Source organism: Schistocerca gregaria, chromosome 6 (assembly GCF_023897955.1).
Source record: "Schistocerca gregaria isolate iqSchGreg1 chromosome 6, iqSchGreg1.2, whole genome shotgun sequence".
Taxonomy (NCBI): Eukaryota; Metazoa; Arthropoda; class Insecta; order Orthoptera; family Acrididae; genus Schistocerca; species Schistocerca gregaria.
The window spans coordinates 163,032,470-163,046,256 of NC_064925.1; positions in this window are offsets into that span (position 1 = coordinate 163,032,470).

Here is a 13,787-nt window from a genome sequence, read left to right on the forward strand (position 1 = left end):
CGTCAGTGGAAATAAATCCTACGTGATCACAGCTGTTTAGCCTTACAGCCCCTACTAAGCCAAAGCAATTAGCAATTTCACCGTATGTACTGCGTCCGGTGCATAGGAGCGATGGTTCTCGTACACGTCTGCGACGATGGAAGAACTCCAGCCACAAAATAAACTCTTTCAAAGAGTAGGACGGCCGAAGGCGGTCCTCTGACTACTATACTCTGATACTGTCTTCATCTCTCTGTGTTCTACAGACGAGAAACGCGGACTCGCAGCCACAAGGACGGAGTTCAGGTAACGTCTCAGCCTAAGTATAGGCACAAGAAGTGCTCTCAATCACTGAACGCTGCGTACTCAACGACGACTTCCAACCCGGAGGCGATCGTATAAGTTCACAATAGTACAGTGCCTAACCGTTCTAATTATAAAATCTCGTGAGAGCAAAGACAGCCAAGTCCGTCCGTACCAACAAGATGCTGATACTGCGGACCATCTGAAACGGAAGCTCAAAACGGAAGACCGCGTCTCTCCAGCGCTGGTTTCCCACCATGGCTCGGCTCCCCACCATCGTAATTCCGAAAACGATTCATATTCCCGAAACCACGGAATATTCTCCCTCTCTACAGATTCTTCCGAACGCCGATCAACCATATTTTAGTCTTTTGTCGTCCAGCGCGGAAAGTTTGCGAGGCAAAAGTTACACTCGTACAATGGTACGCTTCTGAGTAAAACTCCTTGGAAATAACCAAGCTTGCGTGGTTTCCGAGGTGCCGCTTCTTCGTTCCTCTCACCTGCGTCCAAGATTTTCAGCGTTTCCGAAGTATAATCCTTCCAGTTCGGCTACAATATCGGCCCGTCGCGGCTCTATTGTGTTCCAGCGCTTAGGTGCTACGACGTCCGTCTTGCTATTTGCTGTGTTCATGCAGGACCAACGCACCTGTGTGGGCCTTCCACCCAGGACTTCAGTTCCGCCAGCCGTTTCATTTCCATTGGCGTTTCAACCTCTACTAATATAAGCATTCATTCAGTACGCCGTTTTTATAATAGAGACACTCAGTCACCTTTCATGCAATAAGCGTTAACAATTACTTACAAGACGTACGTGACAATGTCAGTCTCCTTTATATATTCATATATACGATGTACAACCTATCACACGTATATACCATGTAAAACCTATCGCATGATACCTAATTGTTTGTAGATCACGGCAAAGTATGTGGATGAAATTATAGCCACCTTACACCACCACACTTCACCGCCTGTCCTGCTTTTCCAGCCTGTTCAGCCTACGGCGTTCGACATCTGTAATATGGGATGGTATGGACGTGTTGAAGACACTCACCGTATTACTCCTCGAACATCGGACAAGTCGTGCAGTTTCCGAAATGCTCGTACCGAGCCTCCACGCCATCACAATCTGCCCTCAGCCAAACTTAGACCGCGCGCGTTTCCCACTCTGCACACGGACAGCCCGCTCACAGATACTACATGCACCGTTCGTGTGTCTGACTAGCAGTCATTCCTCGCTGGTGTCACTGCTATCGTCTGGACGGGTTTATATCGGTAGCATGGTCAATTGTATCCAGCCTTATGTGTTGAAGAACCACAGGACTGCATGCAGCTGGGCATCACTGGTGGCATATGCATAGACACGGTGTGGAACAATATATGGAAAACTGTGTACCATGCACACAACGGTCTGAATTGAGCCAGCAGTATATTCCGCTGCAAAGCTAGTAAGTCTTTGGAAAGTACGAATATCCTAATTTGTTTTTCACCAACGCCAGTGAGGAACTGGTATATTCTCAGCATAATAGACCATTTTTCGCGCTACGTTGAAATAATAGCTATCCCGAATGAGCAAGCTGACACAGTGGGACAGGCAATGTTGAATAATTGGTTACTAACAAGGGAACCTCTCCATCGCAGTCCCCTCAGATTTAGTTATAAGTTGGTACAGTGGATAGGTCTTGACAAACTGAACACAGATCAATCAAGGAAACAGGAAGAAGTTGTGTGGAACTATGAAACAAATAAGCAAAATATACAAACTGAGTAGTCCACGCGCAAGATAGGCAACATCAAGGAGAAAGTGAGCTCAGGAGAGCCGTGGTCCCATGGTTAGCGTGAGCAGCTGCGGAACGAGAGGTCCATGATTCAAGTTTTCCCTCGAGTGAAAAGTTTACTTTCTTTATTTTCGCATAGTTGTGGTCTGTCGTTCGTTCATTGACGACTCTGTTCATTGTAATAAGTTTACTGTTCACTGTAATAAGTTTAGTGTCTGTGTTTTGCGACCGCACCGCAAAGCCGTGCGATTGGGAGACGAAAGGACGTGCCTCTCCAATGGTAACCGAAAACATTTGATCGCAAGGTCATAAGTCAACTGATTCCTCCACAGGAAAACACGTCTGATATATTCTATACAACACTGGTGACGGCATGTGCGTTACATGACAGGAATATGTTGTCGGCCCACATAACTTGTACAGTAGGCGAATGGGTAAATAGAGTCTTCTACCTTGCCCGATTTAAGTTTCCTTGTGGATATGATAATCACTCCCAAAAACATGATGAAAACATGAGAGTTTGTCACATAAACTGCAACAAATGAATGCAACAGTTTCACAGTCGCACAGTTTTCCCTGTGCTCTGTAAAAACATATGTTCTTAACGTTTTCAAATTTTTCCTAGTGTACACCATCAAATCCTGCATATGTCCAAGCAAATCTTAACATGTCCTGGAATTTTGGAGCACGAAGTTGATTATGTGTGAGTGCCTGAACTTTGATAACTGACACACGATCACGTAAGCAATACTACTCTGTGTACCTGTGCAGCTTCGCAAAATCATAGAATCTTTTCACGAAGTATTTCACTTGCCGAAAACCAAACACATCTAACAGTTGCACAAGAGATGTACAACCTGGAGGAATGGCAATCACGTCTACTCCCACACTAAAACTGTACAATGCCTGTTCCTTCTGTCCTGTATAGCTGTCAAGGAGTAAGGCAAAATCTTTGTCCGCGTAAGGAATAATCACACGTTCATTAAAGTCTTTCACTAGTCTTTTCTCCATTTTTCATGACGCACTGCAATCACAATGACATTCGGCGTTTGTGCAAGTACTCTATTCACCTGTTGCTCAACTTGCGGTCCAAATACACCATTTATTCTTGCAAACATGAATAAAATGTAGGTAAAAGAAATCCTTCTTTGTTCAGAGCATATTGTATGGTATAACTATGTGAAGTGGCATGCAGCTGGTCTACAGTACATTCCGTGTCACCTTCTCCAACTAACGATAACGTGCGGGTAGATTTCACTTCATAGTTAAAACCGGGCTGATCTGTGTTGATAATATGTGCGTCTTCTTACTGTTGGAATCTGACGTTAGTTTCTATAACAAACGTCTTGGAACACTCTAAAAGTTCTTCCAGTTTATTCGCGTAGTTCTTGCTTACATATTTCGTAATCTTCCTGCTCGTAATTTTGTATTTTCCATTGAACGTGACAAGACAATGAGATGAAGCCTTGAAGTCTAGGCCGATTTGTTTAGCGTAATGCAATCCCCAAATATGTAGGTCTGTATTATGCACTGCACTTAATTAATTCCTGGCTTTAATGAATTGTGGGTATACATGCTTTTCTAGTTCACTGAACTTCTGTCTTCGGGTTCCACCTCGTTCCACGACTTATTTACAATATTTAATTGTGTTTTTTTCCTCCATCCGTTTAAATTTCTTAAATTTATTTGTTACTTCACTCCATAATCTATATTTGCGTCTTTTAATTGGTTTGGACAGCAACCTGTATTGGAGCGTTTCCTTCATGTAACCCAAAGAAATACCATCAGATTGAAGTCGCAGTATTTCCTCTTCGTGTTCTTCGTACTGATCGTCAACAATCTCATCATCTGGTACATACAGCCCCGCAGCAATCCGCAAGGTATCGTCATTACCACACGTACTGTTTATCAACAAATGTAGAAAATAATCGTATAAATGTTCGACAATCGTTCGATCCCTTAAGGAACTTTCCGATTTCTTACAGTTCGGAAAATATTCATTGACCATGTTATTGAAGTCGCGAGCTATATTTGCTGGATTCACATTGCCCACGAAATACATCTCACGTATTTAATGCACTCTCGTCCAAAGCAGCGAACAGTCAACTGCCAGCCATGGAACCTCGTTAGCAGGAATACTCTCTCTTCCGTGCGCTGTAGTCGACTGACGTCGTGTGTTTCGATGTTTGTTTAGGTGTAGCGTCCCCATACTACGGCGCAGTTACCTCGCATCGGACGGACGGACGGACGGACAGATAATAATTGTCTGAAAATAGAAAATTAAACTTTTCACTCGAGGGAAGATTTGAACCTAGGACCTCTCGTTCCGCAGCAGCTCACGCTAACCACTTTTTTTTCATTTTGTTCGTTTTAGTTCGTTGCATCTGCTCGGGGCGGACGTCGTAAAGACATCCATTTAAGTTCGCTGTTGATCTGTTAACTCAGTTTTTTTATTACAGAGGGCGCATTACCCTCTGACCAAACCAATAAGGATCTCGGCACCTATTGTGCGTCAGAACTAATGGAACAGCTGTGATCTATTACATATTCGCAAGTGAAGTGTATGCACTCCACATGCAGTTCACAAGAAGAGCAGAGAGGCTGTATCGGACCCTCGAAAATATGTTAATCCATTATGTAATGCAAAAATGAGGAAATTCATCACCCAGTAATTGAAATGACCTCACTGGTGAACATGAAGCTACATCTGCCGATACATACAACAGATGTACATGCCAGATGTATCCGGCCTTTTTGGGGTGCATCAGATTCGTTACTACCATTACCGGTATTAACTTCAAATTTTAAAAAAAAGGGGGGGGGGGAGGAAGAGGTAGTAAAAGGATGGTAGAACAGTTTGCTTCCGTGTAACTAAATGCACATCCTCTTATATGTTAAGGTCATGGAAATGATAGTGGAATAGAATGTTGAGATTTATTAGGAATATATTCTAAGGATCCTACCTTATTTTTGATATTCAAGAAAAGTGATGAAAGCTCTATTTTCATTCGATGTGTCATGTTTTATACGTGTATACTGGATATTTTCAAACAGAGGTTTTCGATAGTGGGTACGTTACAGAGGTTCTGAGGCCAAGCACCGTGAGCTTTGTTGGTAGGCATCCTAGGCGAAGCTAGGGAGAGAGGCAGGTGTTAGCTATACTACTGAGCGGACTGAAATAGCTGGCAGAGCACAGACAGAAAGACACAGAGAAGGAGGCATTTTGAAATATGATAGTAAAGGTTAATTTCAGCAGTGACGATTTCCAAGTAAAGTTGTTGCTGCATGGAAGGTTTCAATGGAATTTTTCTTCACTGATTTGGGTTAGTTCGATTCAAGTTTCAGGTGTGCTTAAGTAACGTTTTCAGTTCAAATGGCTTGCAGACAGAAGTTATGATTTTACCGCTCTTTCCCTAGTTTAATAATTAAATTCTTCAAACAGTAAAAATTGCTGTGAAAGAAAAAAATTATGTAAGGATCATTGCAATGGTTGAGGAATGGCTATCAGCTTTCGTAATACAGTTTTTTAAAAGGATAAATTACTTTCAGTCATTTAGCAAATGCAAATTTCTCCAACATCTTCTCACGAAAGCACGTCATTTTTCTTATTATGTGTGTGGCTGCATTCCACAGAGCAGAACACAGGCTCTTAACAGGTGAAGCATGATCTATTTAGAATAGCTGCACATCCTTACGTTGCACTGCACAAGGCTTTTCTTGCCTGTTTAGCTAGTTTACTGCTGCACTGCATATATCTTGTACACCAGTTCGAGCACTACCGAACATGCCACAGGCTTGCCGAATAGAATTTGCTAGCTCTACTTATAGAACAGTGAAAACAAAATAAGATCATTCAGAGTTACGTGTTGGTTTTCAGAATTCATTACCAGGTCAGTTTAGGTGAAATTCAGTTCAGGTTTCTTATGCATACAGTTTCATTTTTTCACAGCACAGAGTTACATTCGCGTGTGTATTCTACAGTATCTAGAATATCGTTAACCAGAGTACTTGAATAAAATCAAAGGTTTTTTTTTTTTTTAGAGAAACATTTTGGTGATTCATTCTTACAAAATTCAATTAGAAATTTTACGCAGCATTTCCATTCGTCAGCTTTGTGTACTGGGACTGCAAATCATGTATTTTGATATCAAGCATTGTGGCAACGCTCACTGTACCGCACAATACAGAGTCATAGAACTACTTAATTACTTACCAGGTTTCGTTTTCTAATTACTTTGGCGAAGTTAATTATCATGCAGTTATACAGTTTCACCTTTGGTGACTCATTTACCAGACATCATTTTCTTAACCACATCACTTGCATTTATCAGCTTTACAACACACTAACGACATGAGTTACAAATAACAGCAGTTGTATTTGCTTCAGGTTCAGTTCAAAAAATTAATCATTAGAAAAAATACAATATTAGAGCATTTTAAGTCATATTGCACAGTAAGGAGAGTATATGAGATGAATGATATACGGATAATGAAGGAGATCTGTTTTATTCGGTACGTGCATATTTTTGCTTAGGTTACAAAAACTGACAACGGCCAGGAGAGCAGTGTGCTGAGTCCACACCCTCCATACAGCATGCAATGATGCCATTGATAGAGGATGACAGGGTGGTAGGTCGATTCCGATGGGCTCATCAGTCTATGGACGGTGATACAAGAATTGGGCAAGTGCGGATAGGACTCGCGCCCTGAGAGTTCCGTACAAGCCAAATAACGTATACAGGTAGTTCACCCATCCCGGCACTCGAGAACCTCGACAACTTTTGCCTGTTATCGATATAGATACGGGAGAAGTTTCTGTCCTGGGAATTCCTAGATTTTCAAGAACGTTTTAATTTTCAGTTTAAATTTTTTGTGGAATTTCGCACTTTCTATTGTAATTTTTCAATCATTTTTTAGATTATGGAGTTATTGGGTTGGTGCATAAGTTAGTGGCGTCTTCCAAAAGTTTAATAAACACTACAGATACACATAATAGAAACTTACAGTTATAAATGATATGTCAAATGAAAGAGCAACTCAAACAGTTTTTCCAAGAACATTACAAATGTGAGCAACATTTGTCACACGGCGCACGTCAAGTCTATAGTAGAGTTCTTCCCAAATGTTGATAAGTGTGTCTTCAGTGGTTCAAATGTTATTTATAATTCGTCTTAATTGCAGAAAATGTTTATTCACATGATCGGTTTCGGTTCCTCTACAACCATCATCAGATCTGCAACTTCAGTTTCAGGAGTAACACGTCCATACACAGCAACCTTCACATGCTGCGTCATCAGTAATTGTAGCAATAGCTGCTTCAATCCAGTTTCTTAATTCAGGGAGGTCTGCTGGTAGCGCAGGCACGTACACACGTTCCTTGATGAAGCCCCAAAGGAAAAAATCGCATGGCCTTAGGTAGGGTGGACGTGGATGCCATGCAAAGCAAGCCCTGTCATTGGGCGCCTTGCGGCCTATCCAGCACTCGGCTATAGACTTGATGTGTGCCATGTTACAAATGCTGCTCATACTGAACATTTAAAACTGTTTGAGTTGCTCTTTCATTTGACATATCATTTATAACTGTAAGTTTAATACAATAAATATTATAAAGCGTTAAAACCCTGAATTCATTTATAAACATCCTGTACATTCTTCCTCACTATTTACAACAGTTTGCCAAAGGTGGGGTAACTTTTCGATTCCGGACTCTAGAAATCACACGGTTTTGAGACGAGGAACTTGTCGAACCATGTTCAGAGTGCATTTCCATCCGGAAAGGAAGTTCCTTGAAGTTTGTTCGATAGAGAGCGAAAAAGCTGAAAATCTGAGGGTGGAAGATCAGATGAATGACTTCCCAAACCAACTCCTGTATAGTTTCTTTTATTTGTTTGTTTTGTTTTTAAAGGCTGGTTGAATGCGGGTGGGCGTTATCGTGGAGTAGCATCACTTGAAACAGTCTTTCTGATAATTTTCCTTGGATTTCGTCTGCAAGACGCCTTAGTTTATGATTATAAATGTCAGCCTTGATGGTCATGTGTCACAGTCCGTAGTACACCACACCGTCGCTGTTTCACCAGATGCATAACTTTATCTTTGGATGCACGCAGCTCTCTGAACGGCGAGTTGCTGCTTTGCTTCCTTTCTTTTCCTTATATTTCTCGTCATCAGTAACGATGATAGGAATTGTAGGTGTTGTTCACGAATCAACTGATGATGCGCAAGCAGAGATAAGCGTATGGCCACCCGTTGATTTTCTTTGATTTTGGCTTAGAGCATGTGGTACCCATACACTCGATTTTGAAACTTCCTCACTGCATGCAAATGTCGCGCGATGGTGGAATGATTCCAGTTGATCACACTTTCCAGTTCTCGAGCACACTAACGTGGATCATTCTCGATCAGTGGGTTTAAACGACCTTCATCACACCCCGAAGGCCTTCCTGAACGTGGTAAGTACTAATACCGAACGGTCCTCCTTAAAACGGGAAAACCTTTTTCTTGCTGTCCAGTGGCATTATGCCCACACATTATCCCCACACATGGCGCAAATATTTCTGCCTGCCTTCCCTGCTGCCACCTCTCTATTGAACTCAAACAGAATAATACGTCGGAAATATTCCGATTGCTCCACTTCGCACTCCATTTACTAGCATCCACAACTCCATTCACTATCTCCAAATGACAAAATGACAATATGTAAACTCATATAGCAACAGTGAATGACAGTCGATGAATAAACCCACAGCGACCGGAATATCAATATGCTAAACAAAAACGCAACGAACTTAACACCAACCTAACATTAACACGCTATGTTAATTAGCTCACCAGCTATTTAAACTTTTTTATTGAGTATTGTTTTAGTTAGCTGAATTATAGTTTAAAGGTTAGTTGTCATAATTTTGTGATTCTATGTGCTCAAACAACATTTAAGTTTTTAAATTATAAAAATAGAAGTGATGTATTTATGACAGAAATTGACTAATAGATACTGATGCCTGATGCTTCACTTCAAACCAAGGGCTATTTCTAAATTTAGTTCAGGGACGTTTAATAAAATATTGATTTGCTTACTAAAACATGACTACAGCTTACACTTTATCTTTGCACCCTTAATATTTTTCTATTACGCTTTTGGCAGATGGTGGGTGCAATGTAAGTTCTAACGGAAAAAAACACATTTTTATAAAATGCAATTATAGTTTGATAGTTTTAGGGCTTTCTCCTTTACTTGTACTGTGAAACCTTGCTTCTTGCAAGGGGTCAATGGGAAGTACGCTGTGGGTTTGCGAGTATCAAAATAAGTGGCATAAATGCTAGTATCTTTTGACTAAATTGACGTAGAAGCTTCAGGTTTTTACGCCGTCGAGGGCCATAGCCCTCAGTGCGTGACATACATTTCTGCTTGATATGTTTACCCATTCCGGAGAAAAACGGGTCTTCACAGCTTGACAGACAGACAGCCAACAAAGTGGTGTTATTAGGGTCCCGCTTTCACTTACTGATATACGGAAACCTAAAAATATACATTTTGCTAGGAAGTGTATGCAAATCTTAGACCGTGGAGTGGTTATACCACTGCATAGGTATTGTCTGACAACCTGGTGTTGTCGGCAGATGAAAGGTCTGATGTAATTTGTAGGTTAAAATGTGTGGCCAAGTTTGATTCTTGTGACACGTTAACAGTTATTTTGAGGGATATCATGTGGATTGTTTATTTGTCTTGTTAGAGAGTAATTATTTGTTACTGTACTGTGTGTATATTGTATGTGCAAGTTATAGTGATGAATAGTTTCTAGTTATTTGACTGTGGACACAGCTGTGACAATAACATTTCTTCGAAAGAAAACAGTGTCCGTTGTAGACTGTAAATTTTTCGTTTATTTGCTGCTATTTCCAACGTTCTTGCCGCAGTGGTTGTACCGTTTCCCGCCATATCACCGAAGTTAATGGCTGGCGGTCTTGACTAGCACTTGGATGCTTGGAGTGCTGTTAGCAAGCGGAATGCACTCAGCCCTTGTGAGGAAAATTGAGAGGCTACTTGACTGAGAAGTCGTGGCTCCGGTCACGAAAACTGACAACGGCCGGGAGAGCTGTGTTCTGACCTTACGCCCCTTCTTATCCGCATCCCGTGAAGCCTATAGGCTATAGGCTGAGGATGACACGGCGGTCGGTCAGTAACGTTGGCTCTTCAGAGACCTGTTCGGCCGGAGTTTAGTTTACTTTTTAGTATTTGCTCCTATTGGACAATTTGACTGTGAAGTGATTATCGAGTATCTACAAAGTTCACACTTCTATCATGGCGGTTATATTGCTCTGACGATGCAATTAATATTAGGTATAAGATATTTTGCAAATGTAACAGCCAAGTATCACCATTCTGTACGTCAGTGAACTAAGTATTATAATTACGCATAAGGTATCGATATACCTGTGTAATTTCTTCTAGTTGCTTTGGAGTAGAAAGACTGATTAAATTCCAGTCTGCTTATGAATGCAGCGAGTGTATATGTTGAGGTTAATACATGACAAAATGTGGTTCTTCAGTGAACTGATACCACGTTCATCTCTACGCTGCATTGTACGTGGTTCTTCGACATGTTTTACAGTCTTCCTCCTCGTATTCGCTGCAGATCATGCCGATGTTCAAATGCGGGTCCACATGTGGACTTATAGGTTAAATGATATGCCACATCTGTACGGTATGTTGTATAGAGATACTATATATGTTGGTACTAGACGGTACCAAATGCGGATCCAAGATTTTGTTGTTTATTAAGTTTCTAAGATGATTTTCCTATTTCTTGTACAAGTTATGTGTTCTATTCCTCAGGGGTTATTCCGTTTTTGAAGGTGCTTAATACTGATTTAATAGCTGAAATTGGTCAATAGTAGCAAATTTTAGAACTTACGACGGACAATAATTTCCTTCGAAAGAGACAAGAGTGCAAATAAGATTGTCAGCAGAATTTTTATTTTTGTAACCAGAATATGCAGGCGAAAGAGGATTTTTTATAAAGCTTATGGAGACATTAATTAACTAGAGAAAAAGTTCGTTATAAGTAAGTGTGTGTATATTTAGGAACGGTAATGTGTAAGTTATGACGTAAGGTAAAAAGCCCGTCCGCGCCAGTCAGACCGCCATTCTGCTTGTTAAATTCCTCTGCGAAGGATGGAATAATACTGAGATGTCATGGTGGAGGATACAAACATGACGAGAAGCGGTGCCTTGTCATAGTATGTCCGAACCAAGTAAGTATAAATGTTGCATGAAACGTTGGAAGGGAAAGTAACGCACAGTGAACGGTTTTCGTGTAATGCCCATCTAGGATGATCCAGACGCACCGAAACGTTTGAAACAGACTTGCTTCTTGAAGAAACAGAAGCTGTAGGGTGACCATGGTACGCCCTATCACCTCAAACTTATTTTGAGAAAGGGATCTACACTGGGTGTACTCAGCGTATGATCCAGTTATCCCGTATTCTGACCAAGTGGATGAACCCTATAGCAGTCCAACCATACGTTGTGAGTTGGATTGGACTAGTTGACAGACAGTTCATGCCTTGAGTGTAAATAGGTATAGAAATTAAAATGTGTGCAATGTCTGGAATGGCAAGTAATTCACAGACTTAGCAACAGCCTAAGATTCTGTGAACGGAATGTACACTCCTGGAAATGGAAAAAAGAACACATTGACACCGGTGTGTCAGACCCACCATACTTGCACCGGACACTGCGAGAGGGCTGTACAAGCAATGATCACACGCACGGCACAGCGGACACACCAGGAACCGAGGTGTTGGCCGTCGAATGGCGCTAGCTGCGCAGCATTTGTGCACCGCCGCCGTCAGTGTCAGCCAGTTTGCCGTGGCATACGGAGCTCCATCGCAGTCTTTAACACTGGTAGCATACCGCGATAGCGTGAACGTGAACCGTATGTGCAGTTGACGGACTTTGAGCGAGGGCGTATTGTGGGCATGCGGAAGGCCGGGTGGACGTACCGCCGAATTGCTCAACACGTGGGGCGTGAGGTCTCCACAGTACATCGATGTTGTCGCCAGTGGTCGGCGGAAGGTGCACGTGCCCGTCGACCTGGGACCGGACCGCAGCGACGCACGGATGCAAGCCAAGACCGTAGGATCCTACGCAGTGCCGTAGGGGACCGCACCGCCACTTCCCAGCAAATTACGGACACTGTTGCTCCTGGGGTATCGGCGAGGACCATTCGCAACCGTCTCCATGAAGCTGGGCTACGGTCCCACACACCGTTAGGCCGTCTTCCGCTCACGCCCCAACATCGTGCAGCCCGTCTCCAGTGGTGTCGCGACAGGCGTGAATGGAGGGACGAATGGAGACGTGTCGTCTTCAGCGATGAGAGTCGCTCTTGCCTTGGTGCCAATGATGGTCGTATGCCTGTTTGGCGCCGTGCAGGTGAGCGCCACAATCAGGACTGCATACGACCGAGGCACACAGGGCCAACACCCGGCATCATGGTGTGGGGAGCGATCTCCTACACTGGCCGTACACCTCTGGTGATCGTCGAGGGGACACTGAATAGTGCACGGTACATCCAAACCGTCATCGAACCCCTCGTTCTACCATTCCTAGGCCGGCAAGGGAACTTGCTGTTCCAATAGGACAATGCACGTCCGCATGTATCCTGTGCCACCCAACGTACTCTAGAAGGTGTAAGTCAACTACCCTGGCCAGCAAGGTCTCCGGATCTGTTCCCCATTGAGCATGTTTGGGACTGGATGAAGCGTCGTCTCACGCGGTCTGCACGTCCAGCACGAACGCTGGTCCAACTGAGGCGCCAGGTGGAAATGGCATGGCAAGCCGTTCCACAGGACTACATGCAGCATCTCTATGATCGTCTCCATGGGAGAATAGCAGCCTGCATTGCTGCGAAAGGTGGATATACACTGTACTAGTGCCGACATTGTGCATGCTCTGTTGCCTGTGTCTATGTGCCTGTGGTTCTGTCAGTGTGATCATGTGATGTATCTGACCCCAGGAATGTGTCAATAAAGTTTCCCCTTCCTGGGACAATGAGCTCACGGTGTTCTCATTTCAATTTCCAGGAGTGTAGTAAAGGGGCGAGAAATTTTGGCCGGTAAGTCCAGTACGCTGTCATATTCCGCTGTGAAGGCCGGAGTAATAATGATTTCATGGTGGAAGATACGTCTCACGGCGTTGCATGACGCACTGCTTTGTTGGCTCCTCTAAGTGGAATGAAGCGGTGCCTTGTCCTAACGCATCCAATACTGTCCGCTCCAACATAGCAGCAGTCTCTGATTCCTACCTACATCGAGAACTATCTACCGCATGCCAGCCCTGATGCGGGTCACTCAGACTCGTTTACAACTAGCCGCCAGCTGCACTAGTTGCTGATCCACGGGCCACTCCCAAAACTGATGCTGCTGTTTCCAGAACGGGCGCCCTCCAGCTGGGGTGTGCTCGTTCCTGAGCCTCTCCCAGAGGTCCTGGGTTCGCTGTCTGTGCCCTGATGGAACTTTTACCTATCCTACGGCTGCTGCGTTTCAGCATCCAGCGCTCGTGCACCTTGCCGTCAGTGAAAAGCCAAAGGGGCCACACATCGAAAGGCTGCTGACCCGGTGCCTCCGATTTTTACTGCCCGTGCGGTGCCAGTCCGCTGCCTAGAGTTTCGGCGAGGCGAGCACGCCTCATCGGGTTGTCGGACGCCGTCGAGATGCCATCCTTGGCTA